The sequence below is a fragment of the Canis lupus genome, chromosome 8, assembly GCF_048164855.1.
Source record: "Canis lupus baileyi chromosome 8, mCanLup2.hap1, whole genome shotgun sequence".
In the NCBI taxonomy this organism is placed as follows: domain Eukaryota; kingdom Metazoa; phylum Chordata; class Mammalia; order Carnivora; family Canidae; genus Canis; species Canis lupus.
The window spans coordinates 11,211,381-11,237,113 of record NC_132845.1 but is presented as its reverse complement, the minus strand read 5'-3'; the positions used below and the strand labels follow the sequence as shown (position 1 = coordinate 11,237,113).

General features: G+C 34.8%; 1 non-coding gene across 1 annotated transcript; it reads left to right on the top strand.

Moving 5' to 3' along the window:
• The first annotated feature begins 4,097 nt into the window (after positions 1-4,097).
• Positions 4,098-4,247, top strand: LOC140639256 (U12 minor spliceosomal RNA). The gene has a single exon (XR_012036045.1). It is a non-coding gene; the product is annotated as a U12 minor spliceosomal RNA (small nuclear RNA).
• Positions 4,248-25,733: the final 21,486 nt, after the last annotated feature.

Here is a 25,733-nt window from a genome sequence, read left to right as displayed (position 1 = left end):
TCACTTCTATATGTCTGAGAGCCATAGTCTGCTTGTAGTCAGTAAGCTCTATACCAAAGTAAACAAACAAACAGAACCAATCTGTAACAACCACAAAAAATGCTTTGAGGAGAACACCCAGGTTGTTCTATGTGTGTATAGCTGTACTTTTGAAGGAATCAAATAGAAGAGTGTACCAGGCATTCAACTATGCAGTACAGAGGCAAGTATTGATGACTAGAAACAAAATAGAGATGTCTTGACCAAACTTCCCTCAAAAGAGATAAGGAATTATGAAGAGCCACGGACTCTTATTATGAATATAGCATTGAAATTTTACTAACGAGTATTTTGAGTAACGCATTAAAAGCTCATGATATATGGATGATGAATAAGAAAATGAAAAAACCCCAAATATTACCAGTCATTAGGGAAATGCAAATTGAAGCCACAAGGAGGTACCACGATACACCTTTTAGAATAGCTAAAATTAAAAAGTCTGTCCTCATCAAGTGCTGGCGAGGAAGTGAACAATATTAATTCTTATTAAATGCTGGTGGATGTGAAAAGGCACATAGACCTTGGAAAAATATTTGCCAGTTTCTTATAGAGTTTAACATACACCTACCATATGATCCAGCTATTTCGTGCCAAAGTATTTTCCCAAGAGAAATAAAAGCATATGTCCACACAAAGACATGCGCATGAATGTTCATAGCAGCTTTATTTGTAATAGTCAAAAACTGGAAGCAACCCAAATGCCCATCAACAAGTGCCAACAACTGTGGTATAGCATGCAATAGAATATTTCTTAAAAATAAGGAATAAATATTGATACATGCTACAACATGGATGAATCTCAAAATAATTATGCTAAGTGAAAGAAGCCAAACAAAAAATATTACATTTAAATAAGATTCTAAAAGATATAAACTAATCTACAGTGACAGAAAGCAGATCTGTTGTTGTCTGTAGATGGGGGGGGAGGGTTGGAGGGAGAGCTGAAGTCTTCAGGATACTTTTGCAAAAGTTATCAATGTATTCATTATCTGGATTGTAGTTAATGGTATACACATAGATCAAATCATTTCAAATTGTATACTAGGAGTAGTTTATTGCTTTTCAATTATACTTTAATAAAATTGTCCTAAAAAACTAATAGTGTCCAATCAGAGGAATTCATCATCACTTCCAAACATTCCTGTAAAAAATACATTATCAGAATTTAAACCGAAACTAAAGGACATTCTACAAAATAACTAATATTTAAAAGTGTCAGAGTCCTAAAGAGGTAAGAGTGAAGGAATGTTGCAGAGTGAAGGAAATGAGGAAGGAATGACAACTGAAAGCAATGTGATTCTGAACTAGATTCTTATGCTTTGTGAACAATTGGAAAAAATTAGAACAAAAATTTTTGGAAAAATTGCCAAAACTTGACTGGAGTTTGACTATTAAGTGGTAATAATATATAATGTTAATTTTCCAAATTTGATGTTGTATTGTATTTATATAGGGTAATCTCCTTTTATAGGAAATACACATTGGGGCAGTAGGGGACGATGGGGCATCAGGTTGACAAATTACTCTCAGATGGTTGAGGACCACAATGTGTTTGTGTGCTACTTCAGAGTCTTGTTAAATTGTAGTTTGTAATTATGTCAAAACTAACAATTTGGGGGGGGGAGAGTCTCAATAATAAGAAAACGAAACATTCAAATAAAAACTGGGCAAATATTTTGAACAGATATTTCACTACAATTGATATAAGGGTGGCAAATAAAGATATGGAAAGATGTTCAACATCATTAGTCCTTAGGAAAATGCAAACCAACGCCATATGGAAATATCAGAAAATGTATTAAATGTATTAAAATGGGAAAAACCAACAGTATCAAGTGTTGAGTGACAAAATATAGAAGCTGGGCATCTCATTCAGTGCTTTTGAGAATATAGCCCAGTATAACTACTTTGGAAAAACAGTTTGGTAGTTTCCTAAAACATGAAATATAAACATACTGTATGATCCCACCATTCTAACATGGGTATTTGCCAAAAAGAAATGAAAGTATATGTTCATACATAGATTGTTCACAAGTAGCTATAGAATATTTATTAGTAATATTTAAAAAAACTAGGAGCAACCTACATGTTCATCAACAGATGAATACATAAACAAATTGTGATATATCCATGCAATGGAATACTATTCAGCAAGGAGAAACAATCAACCACTGATACACACGATGACATGGATAAATCTCAAAATAATTATACTGAGTGAAAGAAGTCAGACAAAAGAGGGTATAGACTCCATGATTATCTTTATGTAAAATCCCAGAAAATGCAAACTAATCTGTAGTGATAGAAAGCAAAGAACAGAAGAAGAGGAGAGCCAGAGGAGGGATAAAAAAGGGGCACCAGAAAACTTTTGGGAATGATGGACATGATATGTTCATTCTGTGATTGTATTGATGGCTGCACTGGTGTCCATATAAGTCAAAACACATCAAATTGTATATTTTAGATATGTGTAGTTTATTATATGTAAATTGTGCCTCAACAGAACAAAAAAGATTAAATAATAAATGGAAGGAAGGAAGGAAGGAAGGAAGGAAGGAAGGAAGGAAGGAAGGAAGGATATAAGGAGAAAGGAAGAAAGGAAGGTCAGAAAGAAAAATATTTAGCTGAGCTCTTGGTTATTTTAAGTAACAAGGAGCACACACTTCTACCCTTGGTGAGAGTCTAAACTATTGTAGTTCAATGTTACGAGGTGAAGGTAGACATACCTGTATAATAGACAGGAATTTGCGATTATGGTTAACGATTTTTTGGTGGAATCTGAGGAAACTAACAGATTGCTTGGGATTGGGCCAAGGAACTCCCTTGAGCAAAGCAAAAGCACAGCACAGAATATTTTTTTTCAATCTGATCCACCTTTCACATAAATTATTATTAATAGTTTTTTTTAATTTTCTGGTGTGGAATTATTTTACAGAGAAGCAGAAGTCCAAAGATGCCAGGGAAGTAGCGGGTAAACTGGGTTTTCCCACAGGAAGTGTCAGAGACTTAGTTATCCTAAATGCTTTGTCTCTACCAGCATGAGGTTGTGTGCTGGGGCCAGTCAGTTCAGGGAGCTGCAAGTGTCAGGAAGTATATTAATATCAACATGAGCCTGTACTTTCTAACGAATCAAAATCCAAGGCAGAAAGGTGAATGCCATGCTTTTCTCTCTTCTTCCTTGGCTCAGCAGGCATTTGTCTTCTAGCCTTCCCTCAAGGACTGATTCCTCAAGTGAAGTTGCAGGAAGAAATCATGTATTTGAAGCTCAGTGGAGTGGTCTATAAAAGCCTAACAGAAGGCCAGTCATGGAGTGCCATGACAATCATTAAGGCTTTCGTCAAAATGTTTCTAGAAAGTTCCTCTTCCTAGAGGTAGAATTGTACTTACTATCATTGGCACACAACTCCCATTCCCCTCTCCTGCCATGTCACTAAATCAGTTCTAAGCATGTCATTTCTGGGCTAGAACATCTGGATTGCTCCCCGCACAATTTTTTATTTTTTTAATTTGGCTCAGGAACTGGCAATGCCAGAAAAGGTGGCTTCTCATTTAGCCTGATTCCATATTGAGTATAATGAGCAAGTTTTCTCTTGCCTGCTTTCAATGGCCATGTAGCATGAGCAAGAAAGAAGATTTTATTGTCCATAGACACACTGAGATTTTTTAGAGCCATTTACTCACACAACACAATTTTAACTATCCTGGCTCATCGTTTTAAAAGAACTTGCATTTGATAAATTACAGACACCGATTTTCTTTCTTAAAGGTCGTTTGTAGTAAGACATAGACTGAAGTAGAAGTAATGGTCGATAGAAGCAAATTGATCCCAAGTCCACAGACAACATCTAGGATTTTCCATTGCATTAATTAGTTTGGAAAGTGGAGAACTATTTCATCAAAACATAATATAATCCACAATTATCCCCATGACAGTATTTGCATTAAATTCTGCATCTTCAACCATAGAAGCCACAGGTTTTTCTAGAAGTAAGATTTGGTCAAGAAATAGGTGTGAACAAAATGATGTGGGCTGTTGAGTCTTAAACAGGCAAAGTCTAATGTCTTAAACCCATGAGTAAGAAAAACAATGATTTGGGGTGATGCCCAAATCTTCACTGGTAATGTGAGTTGAAATTTTGAGTGTGTAAAGGTTGTCCTTCAGGTGACCTCTCTACATTGTGGGATGCCTAGGGGGGGCGATATGCCCATCCCCCTTTAAAACTGAAACGAAGGTTTGACTGGCATGAAGGTAATAAAAGACATTGAAAAGGAAACAAACAAAACAAACAAAAACATGTAAAGTTTACATCTGTTACATAGACTGACATGTAAAGAACTGTTTGAAGCTAAAGTTAAAATTTCCTAGAGAAGACAAAGTGAATGCTTGGTTATCTGGACTCAGTGTCAAGAAGAAGGTAGTTGTCTCAAGAAAGGAAGAAGCCTCATATGACAGTGGCCCAAGCAAATCTCCACTCATCCTTTAAATTATACCATTATTGGCACTGGCTCACTCAAATGTAGTATTTAATTCTGAATACATAGAATATTTCAGAAAGATGGGCCTGAGAGTTTTCCTTTTTTTTTTTTTTTTCTATTCTTCACTGAGACATGATGTCACACATGCTCCTTTCAATAATTTGATAAATTCAAGCTCTGAGCTAGAGAGAGCATCTGTTAGAAAACATGGCAATATTCTTCCTCTTTCAGTCCAAAATTCCACAACAGAAATTATGAAAATCACCCAACCTCTCCCAGTAATGGGAAATAATTCCCTCTGTTCACTAAGTCCAGAGACTTTCTTCATAAATAGTTCTGTAGAGTTGGCCTCCATTGTGGCTCGACCAAAGTGGGAGACCAAAGCACCCAGCCAGAAATGAAATCAGGAACACATATGAACCGCTGCATCTAGAGAACATTTTAAGACCAGATAAATTAGTGATTGAAACCAAACCGCTAAGTGTTCCACCTCAGAAAGATTTATAACTGACAGCAAAAGTGGTGTTCTAGAAATTAGCCTGACACATATGATAAGGACAGAAAACTAAACAGAAGGCCATGCATGTTTCTAATCCTCTTAATGTTACTCAGCTGCAGCATCCAATAACTTGGGGTGGAGAGGAATCAGAAAAAAATGTGGTTTTTTTTTTTTTTTTTTTTGCTTTTTTATGGCTTGAATGAATTTCCATGTTCATGAAGTTGGTTTTCTCATCAATTATAGTTTAACAATGTACGATGGCTAAGCTAGAAAGAGGCAAAGATAAAACATATTCGCCTATTATCTAAGACTACTGGATCACAGATATGCTTATGAATATTTAGCAACTTCTGGGAAATAGTAGGCTGCTTCGGTCAATACTGTCATCACTTGGACATCAGGGTGGCAACTCTGAGTGCAGTTGCCACACTCTATGGTGGCTTTACCGGAAAGAGAATTCCGTCTATTCTTCTGCCCAGAGTAGTCAGGGGAGGAACTCCTAATGTTTGTAGTAAACACAAGTGACTTCATGACATATCTTAGGGAAAGGGAAAAAGAGACCAAGAAATAAGGAGCCCACAATTTATGAACCCAAGTCAAAGGCCAGGCCAAGAAGAAAAAGTGGGTAAACATAGAGTTTGGATGATGTCATCTTTCTTTTTCATATGGAAAGACTCGAGGGGATCTAGAAAGAGATCCAGGCTACAGTCTACAGTGTGGTCCTAAATGATTCCCTGCTTTCACGCTCTATCACCTTGGACCAAAATATCTCTCTGTCCCTGCCTCTCTCTGTGTGTCTCTCATGAATAAATAAATAAAATCTTTAAAAATATAAAATAATAGAGTGTATATTATATCACATTACTCCTCAGCTGAAAATCCTCCAGTGACTAAAAACACAATGGAACTTACCTTTAAAAAAAAAAAAATTGTTTATTTATTTATTTATTTTGGAACTTATAATACTTTAGAATATGGTGATTGGTGTCACCCTCAGATATTGGTCCTTCCTCATTTCTTGTCACTCTTTCCTTTGTTCATTATGCTCCCGTTACAATGACTTCCTTTCCAATCCTATAATACACTGAACTGGACTCTTTCTTGGGCTCTTGTGTTTACTCTGGTAGCTGAGTGTCCCTTCAAATATTCACACTTACTGCTTCATATTTTTCAGCAGGAAGTTCTCAGCTCAAGCCTCGTCTCTTCAGAGAGGACTCTGCAGGTTATATGCCCCTGAGTCATTCTCTGTTAAATAAATCTTTTTATTTTCTTGATCATAACTACCATTGTGTTCAATTCTTATTTATTTATTATTTTGCCTGTTTTATTTTTTTTAAGATTTTATTTCTTTATTCATGAGAGACACAAGGAGAGAGGCAGAGACACAGGCAGAGGGAGAAGCAGACTCCCTGCAGAGAGGCCAATGTGGGATTCGATCTCAGGACCCCGAGAGCCGAGGGCAGACACTCAAACACTGAGCTATTCAGGTGCCTCTGTTTTGCCTATTTTAATCTGTTGTCACCCCAGCTCTCAAATGGAAGTCCTGTGACAGTGAAAATATGCACTGCTTTTGACCATTACTTAATTCATAAGAAAGGGCTGCTCACACCATAGATACACAATAGGTTTTTGAATTAATCCAAACATCTTTTGCTCAAGCTGTGCTCAGGGAAAACTAGTAAAATCTAGATCAGCATAAAATGAAGTTGGGAAATTAATGAAACAGCAAACCAAGGAAATAGAACATTTCATTAGGGAAAAGTAATTGTCTTTCTTGTTTCAACTTGGTTACATGTGAGATTTTCTGTTTCATGTTTTCCCTGTTTGAGAATCAAAAAATTAAATACATATAAGATAAAACAAATTGGCAGATTCTTTTTTTTTTTTTTTTTGACTGCCTTTGCAGTGAGTGACAAGCTGGAAAAAACAAAACAGAAAAAGGATATTCTTATACCAAGCGGAATTCTAATTCAAATGCCACAACTCACATTTTTGAAGCATTTCCACTCTGCATTTTTCTAAGGAAGAGTTACTAGCCTAGCCAGAAATGTCATTTATTCATCTAAGCAAATGGTACGTGGTAATAGGATTGGGAGCAGAGAACTTGATATTTGGGTACCAGTGAGGCCACAGTTGGAGTCTCATTTAATCTCACCCAGAGTAGAAGCTCTTTGCCTTGGCCAGAGGCACAGCCCTTGAATCTTGGCTAGCTGTGGACAAAAGGCATCTCCTTCTCACAAAGCAGGGATCATGCCAAGTCTCTAGTGATCCATCACACTGACACAGACAATTTATTTCGCTGATAAATTGGTATCAGGTTCTTAGACAAAAGTCAGAATTTGTGTTGTATTATTTGCAAAGACAAATAGATATTACTTTTCACAGTACATACAGAGTCTTAAAAGTACACACTTTTGTAAATAATGCTGTCTTTTAAAAGTGTTAGAGGAAACAATTACTTATAGGAAACTTTCAGGGAGTTCTTTCCCAAAAGGGATGAATACTTTATAAAATGAACAGGGTTGCTTAAAATGCTCTCTAATGCTAACAAACAAATTAAGGGTGATGGTTATGCCCTTCTTGATCTGAACAAGGAGGGGATCCAGAGGAGTCACACTTATCAGTAACTATTTATTTCCCTCCAAATGCAAAGCAAATATGGTACAATATGAAGAGGCTTTTTTAAAAAAAGCATGATTAAGCCCATCAATAGAAGTGCGTACAGTGAAGACGCACACTATCTGAACTTCTTGACCAGAGGCCGCAAAGGTCACAGATGTCAGCGGCAGATGCCAGGGCACAATGACAACCAAGATTGACATGTTATACAAGAGCAGAGAGCAGCCAGGCTGGAGGATGGCATGTGGGCACGTGGACCAAACAGCTCTGACCCGATGCCTGGACCTTAAGTAAGTAGCAGAGATGAGAAAATGCAAAGGGACTGGGTGTATAAAACTTAATTGGGTCAAAATCCTGAACTGAAGTTGTTTGAAAACTGGAGTGACTCTCACCTTGCATTGCTAAGAAATTTGCCAATAGCTGGAATCAAGGCCGTAGAGCTATATTGATTTTATTTTTTTAAGGAAATAATACTACATTTTTGCAAGCACAACTTTGAGACTGAAAGTTTGAGCCCATTACAATCATAGTTTATAGCTAATATTTCTGACCACTTAGGAGTCACAGCAACCTAATGAAGAGGAACTATCATCGTCTCAGTTTTTATCGAGGAGTAAACTGAGGCACATTGTGAGTGTTGCCTTGCCCAGAGTCTCATAGCCCATGCTCACAAGCACAGCAGCATCTTGCCTCATGCCTTCACTTGAAAGCTATGTCCATACCTACCAAACCCCAAGCATAGCCCATTGAGGCCAGGCAGCTGGAGTTTAATGTCCCCGCCAGCCATTTTTCACATGGGAATGAAGATAAAGGTGAAGAGAGAACGTCATAGTCACCCCTTTTATTGAATAGGGCTTTAATCTTGTCTCATTTAATAAGAATGCACAATTCTATGTAGGCGAGGTAGAGGTTACTACTTACGCATTTTAAATTTACAAAGAGAAGAGTGAGTGTAGAGTCCAGAGTGTGATCCTAAGAATCATGTAATCCCTGAAACTTCAAGTGACTTGGAAAAAGGGTAATATTTTCTCTATTTTAAGATCACAGACAAAGACACTCTAATATTCACTGAACTAAGAGGCATTATGTAATGTCCATTTTAAATTGAGTTAAAATCCTCATAAGAATATGTGTGGGAAATACTACACTAAATTTATTGCCTGGGGAAGTTTATGGAGTCCTGAAGACAGGTTTGGCAGTAATTAGGTCAGTATGGAATGAATTGGACCGCTGTGGAGGGGATTCCTGAATCTGCTTGCCCTCATCTCTCTCCAGAGCTTGAAATCAGCATTTCCAAAAGTTTTCTCTGCAACACCACGTGGACACCTTGTCAGCCCTTAAACTCAACTCTGCTCATTTTCCCACAGCTTGCTTCTGCTCCTGATTTCCTGGGGTCTGTAATCGTAGCAGAATTCTCTGTTACCCACAGTTAGTGTCGGTTATCTTTAAACTTTCATTTGATATCACCTCACACAGTTTAGGTACCTGTCTTTAGATTCTACTTCTTCTATTAAAAAACAAACAAACGACTACAGCCCCCTCCCAAAATAAAACAACACCTCATCCCTTTCTTTCCAGTCCCTCTGACACTAGGTTAGTCTCATTATTTCTCTTCTGGGTCATTAAGATAATCTTTTGGCACCGGTACCTCCTCACTTTACAAAAACACACGGACTATTATTGAGCTACTTCTGTTTCTAACCACAGCTCTAACCCTACCATACTCTTCTTCACACCGCATTGGATTCTCATTGTCTATGGAATTATATGTGATTTTTTTTGCTCCCACGTTTGAAATCAAGAGTGGGAACAATATTTCTTTAATGTAACATTGATGTCTCCCCTTTTCTCATTGCTCTGCTGCGCGTACTATCATCTCTAATCAAATAAAGTTATTTTGTAAGGCGCCATGGACTTTCCCACTTCTTTCGTTTTTGCTCTTCTTTCCATATTTGAAATCTCTTTTTTCCATGTCCGCCTCAAATGACTCTGCCATCATGAATGTGTCCCTGCTAAGGAACATTAAATATTATCTTTGTGGATTCACAAAAGATTGTATTTTCATAGATCACCATCAATACAATCATAATTGATATCATCTTCACATAAGCATGATTGATGTATACTAAGTTTAATTTTAAATCAAGTATGTGAAATTTAGCTATAAATATGGCATACCTTCTAACCTTGCTCCATTACCTAGAGTATTGCTAGGTCCTAGGGAAGTGAGATTGTTTTTATCTGACATTTAATTCCCTTTAATATATTGCACCTAGATTGTGTATGGGAGACACTTACAAACTATTTATTAAGATGAATTATTGAGATGGATTAAAACATGTTAGTCTAAAATTGTGGTATACTTTCAAATTACCCCCAAAATGCTTGGAACTATTATTATGTTGCCCAGTGCCAATAAAAACATGAAGTCAGAGACTGGAACTATTGAGGAATAAAACTATTTTATTATTTTTAAAATATGTATTCTACATAATAATAAAGGACAATATTGATTTTGGATATAATCATATAAAGAGAATGATTAGGAATTATAGAAACTTGTTGTTCTTGTTGCTTTCCTATGACTCTCATGAAAATTTGAAACTGTGTTTTATTATCCTCAAATCATTTATAGAGGCCTACATAAAAATGAAGTCTGGAGCCCTGCCCAATATAGCACCAAGATCAAAGGCTTATTTTCTAGTAAATTAGAATCCAGATTTTTATATCACAAGTTTACAAATTTATGGAAGTATAAGCCATGAAATAGTCTGTCACCTGGTCTTTGCATTTCAGTACTGAAACACTGTAACTGTTTAAAAAACAGAAGTTAATGAGGATATCAAAAAATAGAACTATGAGGGACACTCAAATGACATTTAGACCTTGGTTATGCTTATAGAGTGAACTATAACTGTCTATAAATTTTTGTTTAAGGAAGTAGCATATTCTTTAGGTTAATCCTGAGTTCAAAGGCCACAATAGTTAATGAATATGTTGTCAAAATCGACCAATGCTTAAAATGGTAAAGAGGTAAGAGGTTTATATGACACTGGGACCCAATAGGAAGAAAAATCAAAATCTGATTGCTTCCTGAGGACATAAAGAATAGGTAGGTCAGTGACAGTTCAAACAAAGACATAATGCTGCAGTCCAACCTGGGGAATATCATCCTGATGAGATGGCATCAGGTACTGTTCAGCAATTAAGGTGACTGTGCTGTGTGATTATCATTGCAAGTTTGTGTGGCATTCTTTAAATCTTTTAATTCCTTCAAAAAATCCAATGAAAATTCTAGAATTGGAAAAATTCTCCCTTAATACAAGATACTGGACACTACGATGTAGCTGTCAAAAAAAAAAAATTGGTAGATTTTAAATTACCGCAGGACCTGATCCTATTGGTTTTCTAGATTTGCCTTTAACTAGCATAGACTGCTCAATACATAAGAAAAAAATTGATAGAGATATAAAATCTTCAAATATGCCTAATTGTTCTAATAGTCAAAACATTACAGCAAAATATTTTCTTTCATTAGAAAAGGTGTTTTTTCTAAAACCTTATAATTTACAAATGCTTGCTCTGTAATAGAAATACATGTTCTATTTAGCATCAAAGTAATTAGGATATACAAAACTTTTAAAAAAGTAATTGAGTGCTTCTTTGTGAAAACTAGCTTAAAATTGATTTTGGGGGGTTAATAATTGCTTGCCAATAGATAGTGAGCATCTTAAGAGATGCTGATAGAGAAGATATAGGGAATGGAGAGGGGGATGTATGTTGGACAATTTGCATGTAACAAAAATAAAGACCAATATATTGTTCAGTGAGCTATGTGGCCTTATTAGAAGAGTGAAAGTTATATCTATGCTATGTTGAAGAAAGTGGAAAAACACCAATTCCATACAATACGACACAATTTTGAATCGAGATCTCTGACCACTTCAAGGGATGTCTTTGGTGAAATTGAATATAGGCTGCTTTAATATTACTTAGGCAAGCAACGGAATTCAAGAAGAATGATTTATTGAAATAAGACCATAGTAACTTAAAAATAAAGTATCATTCAGAAGTTCAATAGCAATGGTATACATCCTTCAAAGCCCATCTTCTCAATAAAGCCTTCCATGCCTTCAAAGACTTGAGATGGGGGGGAAAAAAACTATTCTAAAGCAAGATGCCAATAGTTGCAAGTAATTTCTTAAGAAAGCTTAAAAAGGGTATACTTTAAGAAGAAACAGATTATTATGGAGATTTAAACCTATTTCTGTACTGACAATGCTCTCTTTCACTAACACGTTAACTTTATCACATCAAAAAAAAAAAGTTTTTTGGATGTTTTAGGGAGTGAACTAGGAGTTACTTATCACCCACAATATTTGCTAATTGCGTTGTGGGACCTGGTGAAAGTCACTGTGTGGTGCATGGTGAAAAGAAGGTGAGAAATGCTGGTATGGGCAGTTTTTGCTTGTGAAGGTAAGCTATTTCTCAATCACACTGCGAATTCTTCCAGGGAAAGAACCATGCCTTTCATTTATTTAACTATCAATTGTAGTGTGAGGCACATAGTAGTCTCTGAAGAAACAACAGTACCACATCAGCTAATGTAGTGACTTGTTAGTTACTACTAGAAAAGCTGAATTACAAATAACCTATTTTTTTTCAAGCCTGGGGGGCCAAGGAGGAAAATCATGATTGTGTAAGTACTAGAAAAATACTAGGAGGTGCTTAAATCTAGGAAAAGTTTCTGGAATTTTAGGAAAGAATTAGAAATGTAAATTTGTAGAATAATTATAAAAAGTCTTTGGTAATGTAAGTTCCCTGAAGAAAAATGTCCACAGAAAACATTTAGGCTAAACATTTAGATGTTTTTAAGTTAAGAATCATAGTGATTATTTGCAATATATATATTTATCCAATATAATTTAAAAATACCTATTCATGTGAAAAAGAGAAATCAATGGGCTGAGATTGCATGAAGCATCAGAGTGCAGCAGGTGAGGGTGCAAACTGCAGAGCCCAATAGCCAGGGAGTGAAACCCAGTGTCACTTCCCTTCTGTGTGACCGAAGGTAAGTTAGGGTAAGACACTCTGTTTCATTTCTCCTCATTGGTAAAGTGGTAATAATAATAGGTTTTGGCTTGTTGAGGTGTTGTGAGATTCACATTAGTTGATAAATAAGAAACCACATAGAAAAGTGGTTGACATACGTTAAATTCTACATATAATATTTGCTGTTATGAATATTATCTTATTCTTCACTTATTCTTATGACTTATATAATTCTTACACTTATTCTTATCTCATTCTTCACTTAGAGTTATATCAGTGACTGAAAGAAACAGTAAGAGGATACACACACACAATACAGACGTGCACACATATCCATGTGTTAATCATGACATTTTAATTAGATGAAATGACAATTATCAATACAAAGCATACATTTAAAAATCTTATGTGAAAAAAAATCATTGCTGGTAAGACATATAAAACATGGAATTTTATTTCACTTGATGCATAGTGTGTCAAAAATTATGTAAGAAACAATATTTTTTTTGATGGAATATTATATTGATTATCACCTTTTGATTTTAGAGATATACACTTCTTTAAAATGTTTCTGAAAATAACATTATTTTGGAATGTATGTTTCTCCTTAACTATCACCTTTTTTCATCCATATGTGGTCTAAGCCATAAATTTTCATTTCTTCCAAGTCACCTCCAAGGGAAATTGGTAAATGTTCACATAAGGGTGCTCATGCATACATGTGTGTGTGTGTTTACATTTATTCCAAAATATACATTTACACTAGGCATCTTAGGTCAGCCACTAACATGTTAGCAGTGGATAACCCTAAGAGAAGGGATCAAAAATGATTTACTTCATTTTTGGTTTTGGAATTCCTTGTGTTTTGCTTTGTATTCCAAAATATGTATTATAATCTTGGATTTCTCCCATAAAAGGAGCACAATGTTATATTTTGGAGACAACAGTTGTTGTCGAACCCATAGTTCATTTAATCTAAGGTCTTCAGAAAAAATATATATGTCTGCACAGCTTGATCAATAACCAAGGGAGAAATATTTTCATAAATTCTTAATTTTTCCCCTTAATGTATTTCTCTCACATGGCACACTTAATTACACATTTTGGTAAATAACCCATTGTTTGAACCCTACTTCAATTTTATTCAATGTCAACCTATAAATAAGCCAGGTAGTATTTCTGCCCGCCCCCCTCCATCCCCCCATGAAGGGAGGTTGTTTTCAATCTGCCTTAACAAGTGCCCACACATCTTCACTTTGAAGATGTAGCATTCAGGTTTAGTCAGGGTGGATTATTGCTTTTCCACTTTCATAATTTTTATGCTGCTCCCAGAAGTCTTCTCGGCATTTGCTTTGAGTTCTGTCTCCCCTGCATCCCCGGTTTGCCCAGATCTGGGAGTCCCAGGTGCAGCTGAGTGGAGCCTGTCGCCCATCCCCCCAAAGTGTCTGGGGAGCCCAGTGCATCAACGCTGTCAAGGTGGCTCTGCGCACAGCCCAGCTTGGGAGATGGAATATTCCCCTTGCACTAATACTTGAATATATCAAGCAAAGGCTATAAAGGACTTCTAAAAATGTAGGATGTTAACTTCATGTTATCCTTCCTTGTTTGCTATTCATAATGAATCGCATTGGCTTGACCAGTGTGCTCCGGACCAGGCCAAGAGATCTGATTTGTTTAGGCATGACCCCTTTTGGATGGGACTTCCTTTCGGATGGGAGAATTCTCAGGCTATCAATGGGTCCACTTGCCTAATAATCCTTGGAGGGCCTGGATCTAGGTTCTCTTTTCTGTCCCCATCAGCTGCGACTGTGTAGGGCAGTTGGTATCCGCTGCATAGAATGGATGTGGCCATGTGGCTTCCCAGATGTGTGTCCACCAAACCCCGCTGCACCCCAAATCATCCACGTCTTCACTTATCAACAGCATTTCCATCCTTCTATAGTCTCTTGGGCCAAGACCCCTGGATTCATTCTTAGTTAAGATCTTTCCTTCCCAGCTCACATCCAATCCATTATCAAATACTAGCTAGTGTGCAGCCAAAAGATACCCCAAATTCAACTCCTTCTCATTGCATTAGCTACGGTGTCAGTCTGGTCTGCTCTGGTTTGGATTGCATCGATAGTTGTGAGATTCACAGTGGTTGATAAATAAAAAAACCACACCGAAAAGTGGTTGACATGTATTAAACTCTACATGTGGGCAGCCCCAGTGGCGCAGTGGTTTAGTGCTGCCTGCGGCCCAGGGCATGATCCTGGAGACCCTGGATCGAGTGCCACGTCAGGCTCTCTGTATGATGCCTGCTTCTCCCTCTGCCTGTGTCTCTGCCTCTCTCTCTGTCTCTATGAATAAATAAATAAAATCTTTTTTTAAAAAGATAAACTCTACATGTGGGCAGCCCGGGTGGCTCAGGGGTTAAGCACCTGTCTTTGGCCCAGGGCGTGACCCTGGAGACCCGGGATTGAGTCCCACATCGGGGTCCCTGCATGGAGCCTGCTTCTCCCTCTGACTCTCTCTCTCTCTCTGTCTAATGAATAAATAAATAAAATCTTAAAAAAATAAATAAACTCTACATGTAATATTTGCAGACTCCCTGCTTACCCTCCTGTCTCTACATTCGATTCCCAACGGTATAGCCTGAATCTTCCCTTAAAGTTGAAATTAGTTCAACTTTGACCTCTTTTTCAAAACGGTTAACAACTGCTACCTATTTCGCTCAGACTAAAACGACACTGGTACCCAAACGCCTACTGATCATGTCCCCCACATCTTTGACCTTTCCATCTCCTGCCCTCTCCAAGTTCCTGCTCTCCAGCTACCTGCCATCTCTGCTCTTGGTGAAGCCCGGAAGGAGCCCCAGGGCCTTTACACTCTGTCATTTATGACTGATCCCTCACTTCATTCAAAATTTTACTCACACAGACCTTCTCAGGTGGGGCTTCCTTTACCACCCTATTCAAAATGTCAAACTCTACCTCCTATTCCCCTTTCCCTGCTCTACTTTTTTTTTTCCTATAGAATTTTTGACCTTTTAGAACATTATATATACACACATTTACTTATTTTATATATATCTTTTGTCAGTCTCAGATGTTTATAATATAAACTCCTCTCAGATGTTTATAATATAAACTCCAAATGGAGAATTTTGTTCTTTTTTTTTTTTTTTTTAATTTCCCTACTGACTTACCCCAAGTGTCTAGTGGGGGTCCCAGAAACTATTTGTTGAATGAATGAAAGAATGAATGAACTGCATTTATTTGATTACGTAATGTGTTCTTTTCTCTATTACTTGTATTTATTTTTAAGATTTTATTTATTCATGAGAGACACACAGAGAGACAGAGAGGCAGAGACATAGGCAGAGAGAGAAGCAGGATCCTCGCAGGGAGCCATATGTAGGACTTGATCCCGGGACTCTAGGATCATGCCCTGGGCCAAAGGCAGGAGCTCAACCGCTGAGCCACCCAGGCATCCCTATTATTTGTAGTTTGAGTATATTTTTTATTAAGGTGCAGTTGCCACCTTAGCTCATATATGCCTGTATTTTATTTCCATTTTAATGCAAACTTGCCATTGACCTTATTTATTTATTAAATATTTATGCAACCACACTGTATCTTTGCTTCATAATGAAGAACAGACTGGTTAGGAGAGTCAGAGGAATATGAATGTTGAGGCAAAGCCCGGAAACTGAGAGCAATCATTGAATATGCTCTAAAAATAGTTCTGATAGCAATGTGTTTAATGATCTAATGACTGTATAATTGGTAAAATGAGATTCTAGGTTCTTAGCATTTCATTGAAAGAACCTGCTTTTAAGGTTAACTAATCAGACAAGAATTACTGAAACAGTTTTAAATTCACTTTGTGCATGCTAAAGAGACTTAAACACACAATCTACCTCAAAAATAAACTGTGTTACAATTAAAATGAATTCAATTAGTAAATTTGACCCTAAACAAGGTAAATATTCATAATGGTTGACCTGTATAAACAATTAAACAGATACATAAAATAACAAAAATATTTGTATATGTAGAGGGCACATTCATGTTCTAAGGTGATAACATTTGCTTTCTGTGATTATAAGAGATGTTAAATACTTACGTTATCAAGAGGAATAGTACAGGTGTTAATCCGTTTTCAGGGAAGGAAATTAAGGATTTCTGTCAATTATCTAATTAATGAAACAGGTGAAACATGCATGTTCTTCACTTTTTGGGTTTATCCTTCCTTGTTTCAAATTTACCAATATCTTTCTCCTATAAAATCATTTTAGTTTCATTTTCAATATTTTCTGATTTTCCAGCTGTCATTCTACTTCATCTGATGACTTTAGTCTTCACAGCACTTAAATATATTTTTCTTTTACAGTCCAGACCTTGTCGTGCTCTTGACAACCATAAAATTTAGGTTAAGGGCAGCCCCAGTGGCTCAGTGGTTTGGCGCCGCCCAGGGTGTGATCCTGGAGACCCGGCATCGAGTCCCATGTCGGGCTCCCTGCATGGAGCCTGCTTCTTCCTCTGTCTGTGTTTCTGCCTCTCTCTCTTTCTCTCTCTCTCTGTGTCTCTCATGAATAAATAAATAAAATCTTTAAAAAAAAAGAAATTTAAGTTAATAACTAACATTCTGAATATAGTTTTTTCTTATTATAGCTTTATTGTGTACACTTGATACATATTAGAATGCATGTATTATATATAAAGGGTATTGATAAATTTTAGCATGTACATATAGAAAGCATAAATTTTATGAGAAAATTTATTTGATGAATTTATAAATATATATTTGTATATTATAAAAAATATATATCTGTGAAGCCATCACAGATGACAAAACATATGCATCAACCTCAGAGGTTTCCTTGTGCTCCCTAATCATTCCATTCTCCTCTCCTTCCCTGCCCCCTCACTCAAGACAGTAACTGTAGACTAATTTGCATTTTCTAGAACTTTGTATACATTGAATCATGTAATATGTATTCTTTTTTTGGTGTGGTCCTTCTCACTCAACATAATTGCTTTGATATATGGCATATATCCCTAGCTCATTCTATTTTCCTATTGCTGAGTACTATCTCAGTGTGTGGATACAGGACAATTTATTTTCAATTCACCTGTCAATGGGCATTGGTTGTTTTCAATTTGTGACTATTACAAATGAAGCTGCTATAAACATTCATTATGCATGAATATCTTTGTGTGGATATAAACTTTTATTTTCTTGGATAAATACATAGTCTGGGTCATTGGATCAGGTATATTTAGTGTTTCAAGTAACTACTAAACAGTCTCTCCAAGCATGTGAGCCATTTTATATTCCAACTAGCAGTTCATGAGAGTTCCAACTGTGTGGCTTTGTATAGTGAGACTTTTTTAGGGTTAGCCCTGCTAGTGAAAATATTCTGATATCTAATAGTAGTTTATATTTGCATTTCCCTGTGGCCAGTGATACTGTCAAGTCTCTTCATGTGTTATTTGCCATTTGTACACTTTTTTGGGCAAAGTTTCTGCTCAGTAGTTTTGCTTATTTTTTATTTTTTTTTTTATTGAAATGTAAGCGTTCTTTACATATACTAGTTGCCAATCTGTTGGATATATATTTTGCAAATATTTTCTAATCTCCAGCTTGACTTTACCTTTTCTTAACAATGTCTTTTAATGTGTGAAAGTGTTTTTTTTTTGTGTGTGTGTGTGATAAAGTTCTATGTATTGATTTTCTTTATAGTGTTTGGTGTCCTACCTAGGAAATCTTTACCAAATCCACCTCACTAAGATGCTCTCCTCTGTTTCCTTCCAGAAGTTTTATTGTTTTGGCTTTTACATTCTGTTTATGAGCATTACAAATTAATATTCTCTATATGACACGAGACCTAGGTCAATGAATTTTGGTTTTTGTTTTTGGATACAACTCTTCATTTGTTCCACATCATTTCTTAAAATGATTTTCTTTTCACACAGAATTGCTTTGACACTTTTGCCAATAATCATTTGGAGTATATATTTGTGGATCTGTTTCTGGACTCTGTTCTGTCCATTGACCTATTTATCTATTTTTATGCCAATACCACACTGTTTTTATTTCTATAAAGTTTTAGGAGGTCTTAAAATCAGATGTTGCCTTTCCTCCATCTTTGGAAACTGATCCTGTGGAAGCTTGGTTTTTAGCTTAGAATGATTAAAACAGAGTAAACTTTTACTCTTTGGTGATTTGGGACAGATTTCTGAGGCAATCTCTTGACTACACTACCCTATACCCTGTGAATTATGATATTTTCCCATTATGGTTGGAGAGGACAGAGACTATTCCCAGTCCTCTGTGACTACTATGGATTTTTCCCTCTCCTCTTTGGGGGTAGTTCTTTCCTTATATGACTTATATGCCTTGATCAGTACTCAGCTGAACATTCAAGAAGAACCATCTGCCCATGTCTGGAGCTCTTTTCCCCCCTTCTTTCTGTGTAGGAACTTTTCTGGTACTTTATCTCACAACACTGGATGCTAGCTACTCCCAACATCCCAGTCGGTTTCCTTAGCACAAGATGGCTTCGGGGTTATACCTGGGTTCTCCATCTGTGTGTTGCAACTGGGATACTCTCCCTATTGATGGTGGTTGGGCTCATTTCAATGGTTTTCTCCTTCTTACAGATCATAGTTCTGCATCATCTAATGTCTAATATCTGGAAACCTTAGTTTCATATATTCAGTCTAGTTTTTTTGTTTTTTATTTTTTATTTTTATTTATTTATTTATTTTTTACTTATTTTAGCTAGTGGAGTAAATCCGTTTCCAAGTACTCCATCTTGACTTGAAAGGCAAGACCTCCATGGAGTTTCTCAATATCCTAAATTCCAAAGAACTTTTATTATACTACTGTTTCATGAGCTGGAAGGAACTTAGTCTCACTTGGAATCATCCTGTCACTCATATCTTATCTCATGCTATAGCTCTCCTTTATGTTGCCCTAATTTCTTTAGCTTTCAACTTTTCTTCCTTTTAGTTTTACACATTTCTGTGTATTTGTGACTGTATATCATTCAGCTAACCTTGATTGTTTTTCTGATTCCATCGACTATGATTTATTAAAGTTCGTTAGAAAATTCTTGAGGTAAAAAAAATTTAAAAAAATCTTGAGGTTACATAGGTGATATATATAAAATAAAGCTATCTAAATTTTTAAAAGATTGAAATAATAAAACAATCTTTTCCAACCTTAATAGAATGAAGATGGAAATAAAAAAAATAAATCTGGAAAAAATCTTCATAGGTAAGTGAAAATGAAACAATACATTCTAAAACAAATGAAAAATCAATGAAGAAATTCAAAGAAAGTTAGAAAATACTTTGAGGTGAATGAAAAACAAAACACAGTATACTAAAACTTATGGGATACAGCAAAGGCAGTGCTGAGAGGAAAATGTGAAGAAGTAAACACCTACCTACATACATTAAAAAAAAGAAGAAATATATTAAATAAGTTAACTTTACATCTTAATGCACTAGAAAAAAGAAATAATAAAACTCAAAACTAGCAGGGAAAAGGAAAAAAAAATGAAGATAGAGTGGGGATAAACAAAAATAGAGAATAGAAAAACAATGAAGAAATTCAGTAAAACCCAAAATTGGTTTTCTTGATCAACAAAATTAACAAACCTTTAGTTAGATTGACAAAGAAAAATAGAGAATATACAAAATAAAAAATAAAAATAAATAAATAAGGAGTGCAAGGACTTTACTACAACCTTACAGAAATAAAAATGATTATACTATAATACAATAAACAATTATCAACCAACAAAATATGTAACCTAGATGAAAATGACAAATTCCTAGAAATACACAAATTGAAATTCAGATTCTAGCACTTCCCCCTTCCCTGCTCTGCCGTAGAGCAGGGTCAGAAAACCATGGCCACGGGCCAGATTTAGCCCTCAGTGTGTTGTTTTCTTTTTCTTACTTTTTTTTTTTTTCGTCATCAAGCTAAGAATGTTTTTGTTTTATTTGTTTTTACATGTTTAGGTTTTAAAATAAATTATAATGTCAAACAGGACTGTATGTGGACTGGAAAGCCTTAAATATTTACTATCTGGGTCTTTACAAAGAAAGTTTTCCTACCCCCGCTGTAGAGAAAAAGTTTGAGGGTTTTGGGAGCAGTAGATTGATTATATTAACATTTTCATCTACCCTAAACCATGCTCCTCCTACGAAGATCCAGATACATTTCCTTCCTAAAATTTTTTTTTTTCCTAAAAATTTTTTAAAAGGAACTGGGGAAGGAAAACATCAGCATCCTTTAATAACTTTTGAGGCACTATCTTCTAGAGGTCAAAATGGTGGGAGATGGATCCTGAAGAGAAGGGGCCATACAGTGGCCCTTATTCAAGGAAGACAAAGGGATACAATGAGGATCTGGATGTTCTGACCTGCAGGATCTATGCTGGTACCTAACTGATCACAGAGTTTATAGCAGTTAAACTAAGTGGGCCACACACAATCTATATTTGATGGGTTGAAATATGTTTCATTTTCTGGGTTGTTAAATATTTCCAATTTCTCTGAATTCTCAAAAATACTTGGCCATCATCAGATTATAAGATATCTGTCAATTTGATATATATGAGATGGTTTCCGTATTATTGTTTTACATATTCCTAATTACTAGTATGATTGATGTTCTATTTACTGACTATTACATTTTTTCTTTTTCTTTTTTTTTTTTTTTTTTTAAGATTTTAGTTATTTATTCATGACAGACACCTGGGAGAGGCAGAGACATTGGCAGAGAGAGAAGCAGGCTCCCAGCAGGAAACCCAATGGGGGAGTCAATCCCTGGACCCTGACCTGAACCAAAGGCAGACTCTCAACCACTGAGCCACCCGGGCATCCCGCATTACATTTTCTTTTTCTCTGATTCACCTGTTCATATTTTACACTATTTTTTTAAAGTGAGTCTTTTTCTTACCAATATTTAGAAGTCTGAAATTTTATTTTGAGTAATAATATTTTATTTATTTGACTGGGTCCAATATTTTTCATATTCTGTTGCTCAGAATATTTTTGTATATTTTTGTTCTTTTGAAAATATGGTCAAATTTACTCTTCTCATTTATTTATTAATTATTTTTGAAACTCATTTTATTAGTCTTATTTATTATATATTGAAGAAGAAATTATACATTCATGGCACAATATATTTTAATGTGTATTTTTCCACATTTAATACTATAATTTATTTGGAATTATTTTTGCTTCTATTTTGAAGACAATTAATTTCATTATTTTCAAATAATAAGACAAACTACCCAACCTTGTCTCCCTCAAAGATATTTGATTGCCTGCCAAGATCTCATATATATTTGGTTCTGTTTCTTGACTCTTGATTTTGCCTCATTTATCATTACTCTGTCTCTATGTAAATATGACATTATCTTAATTACTATATTTTTATAATAATCTTTATTTCAAATCCTGAACCTTCTCTTTCTTTTATGTTTTCATATTTTTCATAGCTGTTCTTGACACATAAAAGTAATTTTATATATGATTTTTGGATCCATTTTTTAACTTCCATAAAAAAATCTTTGGTGAATTTCTTTTAGAACTGTAGAAAATGTATAATTTTGTAACATTTGATATATCCTTTATGTTTTTATCTTCCGTTACACAAATATATGTCTCCATTTGTTCAAATCTCTTTACTTCCTTCAAAAATAGTTCAATATTTCTTCAAATTTTTGCCCATGTTTTATTATATTTATACGTGGGTGACACAGTTTTTGTTGTTATTTGGATAGGCTCTTTTCTATTAAACTTTCATATAGTTAATGTGAGTAAATAGAAATGCTCTAATATTTGTGTTGGTTTTGTTTCTAAAAGCTAGGCTACAGTTCTTATTACTTATAAGATGTGCTTATAGATTCTGTTAGATTTTACATATGAACATTCATTTTCATTTTCATTCATGAAGCTAATGATATTATCTTCATTTATAATCCTTGTTAACTTACATTAATTTTTCTTGTATCAGTGCACTAGGAATTCTGAAAAGCATTACGTTTGCTAATTAATATCTGGCATCCTTCTGTTGTTCCAGATCTTAAAAGGAATTCTACTAGAGTTTCCTCTTAAATATGATGTAATCTGGTTTTGTGGTTAATATAATCTTTTATTCTTTTTCTAACAGTTCCTTCTAACAGTTATTCTATGCATTAACCAGTTAATTTTTTTTAAATTTTATTTAGAAAAATGATGTGTTCTGTTAAAGTAAATTACATGAATACATTTACAAGGTTAAATATTCTTTCATTTCTGGGATAAGCCCTGTTTGGTTAAGATGCAGTATTATTGTTATTCTTTTCCGATTTCTGATTTTATGTGCAAAATTTTACTTAGGATTTTAAAGCTATATACATAAGTGTGACTGTTTTATAATGTTAGTATTATTCTCCAGTTGACTTTCAACTTTATCATCACTTCATAAATGGGCTAGTTGATTTTCCTGTTTTTCTCTCTTTTTAAATACTTCTACAAGCTAAGAAAATCTATGCCTTGGAATTTGGCAGACCTCTTCAAGGCAATTTACACTTTATTGTTTTTGAGAGTTGGATTAGTGATGTTGAATTAGTAGTATAATATCTTTAATGGTTACCGGTTTTTGCTGGTTTTCTATTTATTCTCTGTGAATTTTCAAGTTCATATGGTCGACAAAATTTTCCAGCTTGTTTTCATTTATTTAGCCTAGGTTTAAACGCAAATTTCTTTTATGAAATTATATATTTGCTGTTACGTTTCTTCCTGTATTCCTAATAGTGTTGTTCGTGACTTCTATTTTATAAAATCAGTTTTGCTAGAAGTTCCTATGTCTTATGGCTCTTCCAGGAACCATCTTTTGGTTCTACTGATCATCTCTCTTTTTCTTTCTTATGTTATTTAATTTTTATAGTACCCTTATTATTTTATTCTTTTGCTTTTCCATGGGTCAACTTTATTATACTTTTTCTAGATTTTGAAGTCGAGTACTTTGCTCAATTGTTGTTCTGCAATTTTTTTGGTTGGGGAATAACAAACTAACACTCCAACTTTCTTAGATTATCTTAGCATCATCCTACAAGTTTTAGTACATACTACATTGTGTTGCACAAGTCTAAATATTTTATTACTAGCAGACATATGATTTCCTTAGACTATGTTTTAATTATCGATTTCAAATGTAATTTTATTGTGGTCAGAAGTGTGGTGTTTATAATATTGATCCTTGGAACTTTTTGAGAATTCTTTTGTGACTTATTAAGTTGTCAGATTTTGTAAATATTTTATTAGTTCTTAAAATATCTGTTTGATGCATTAGTTTTTGATAAAGTTTGCTAAAATCTCCCAGTCCAAATCTACTGATGAATTTAATATTTATTTTTAAATGATTAAGTTTTTATATTGCTTCTTTAAAGACCTATCTTTTACGAATATTCAAGTTCATAATTGTTATTTCTTGCTGCTGGATTACTGCAGTTTTCAGAATTTAGCATCCCACTGTATTTCTGTTGGTGCTTTTACCCTTAAATGTATTTTGTCTAGCATTAAGACTGGCTTTTTTTATTAATGTTTCCATCAAGGGATCCCTGGGTGGCGCAGCGGTTTGGCGCCTGCCTTTGGCCCAGGGCGCGATCCGGGAGACCCTGGATCAAATCCCACGTCGGGCTCCCGGTGCATGGAGCCTGCTTCTCCCTCTGCCTGTGTCTCTGCCTCTCTCTCTCTCTCTGTGTGACTATCATAAAAAAAAAAAAAAAAAAAAAAAAAAATGTTTCCATCAAGAATTTTTCCATCTCTTTATTTTCTGTGTTGCTTTATTGTGGGATATGATTTGATTAAACTCACGCAGACACCAAACTAACGTCCCTGACTTTCCATGTATAAATTTAGTTTATAAAAATTTACTGTGGTTACTTAGTTCTATCATTTTATTTAATGCTTTTTAATTTGCTTCTGTGAGATTTATGCGATCTGAAGAGAAACCAGAGCACTGGGTGTTGTTCTGTATGTTGGTAAATTGAACACCAATAAAAAATAAAGTTATTAAAAAAATAAAAATAAAAAATAAAATAAAATAATAATTTGCTTCTGTGTGCTTTGTTCTTTTTTCATTCTATTGATAAGAGTTATTTTATTCTCATTTTCTTCTATTTGTTTAGAAAAATATAATCACTCTTACTTTTAACATACATATTTATTTACATATACTTTAATAGATTTGAAAAAAGAAATGGCTATTCTCTTGTTTTCTTTTTTAGTGTAATCTAGCATGATAGGCAAATCATTTTTGAATCAATTAAAAATAACTTTTCCTTTCAATAATGATTTAATTTAACAAAATATTGTATTAAAAACTCAGCTCATACAGCCCAATTTTTTCTATCTAGATTTACTCATTTTTTTCTACTGCCTACATACAATAGATTAATGTATTTTATCAACTTCCAGAAGCTTGTTATTAGTACAACTATTATTTATCTGTAGAAAATACAAACTGTTCTTAAACCTACTTTTATTTGCTGGTCGAAATTGGCAATGCCCTTTAAGCCGACTCTAAGTTTCTATAAATCTAAAAATACCTAAGCCTTGGTATTTCAAATACTACTGGTTGTCATTCTCTTCTTTTCCTACTTCTAAAATTGCCATAAAATAATATTTATTGTTTATTGCATACTTAATATTAGCCAAAAATTTTTCTAAGAATATTTCAACTATAGTTGACCCTTGAAAAGCAGGGGTTTGAGTGGCATGGGTCCACCTATCTGCAGATTTTTTTTTCAACAAATACAGTACAGTATATACTACAGATATATTTTCTTTTCTCTAGCTTACTTTAAGATTACAGTATACAATACATATATCATATAAAATGTTAATTGATTGTTTATGATATTGGTAAGGCTCTGATCATCAGTCAGCTTTTAGAAATTAAGTGTTGGGGGAGCCAGAAGTTACATGTGGATTTCCAACTGTGCAGGGTATTGGTGCTCCTAAAATCCATGTTGTTCAGGAGTCAAATGTGG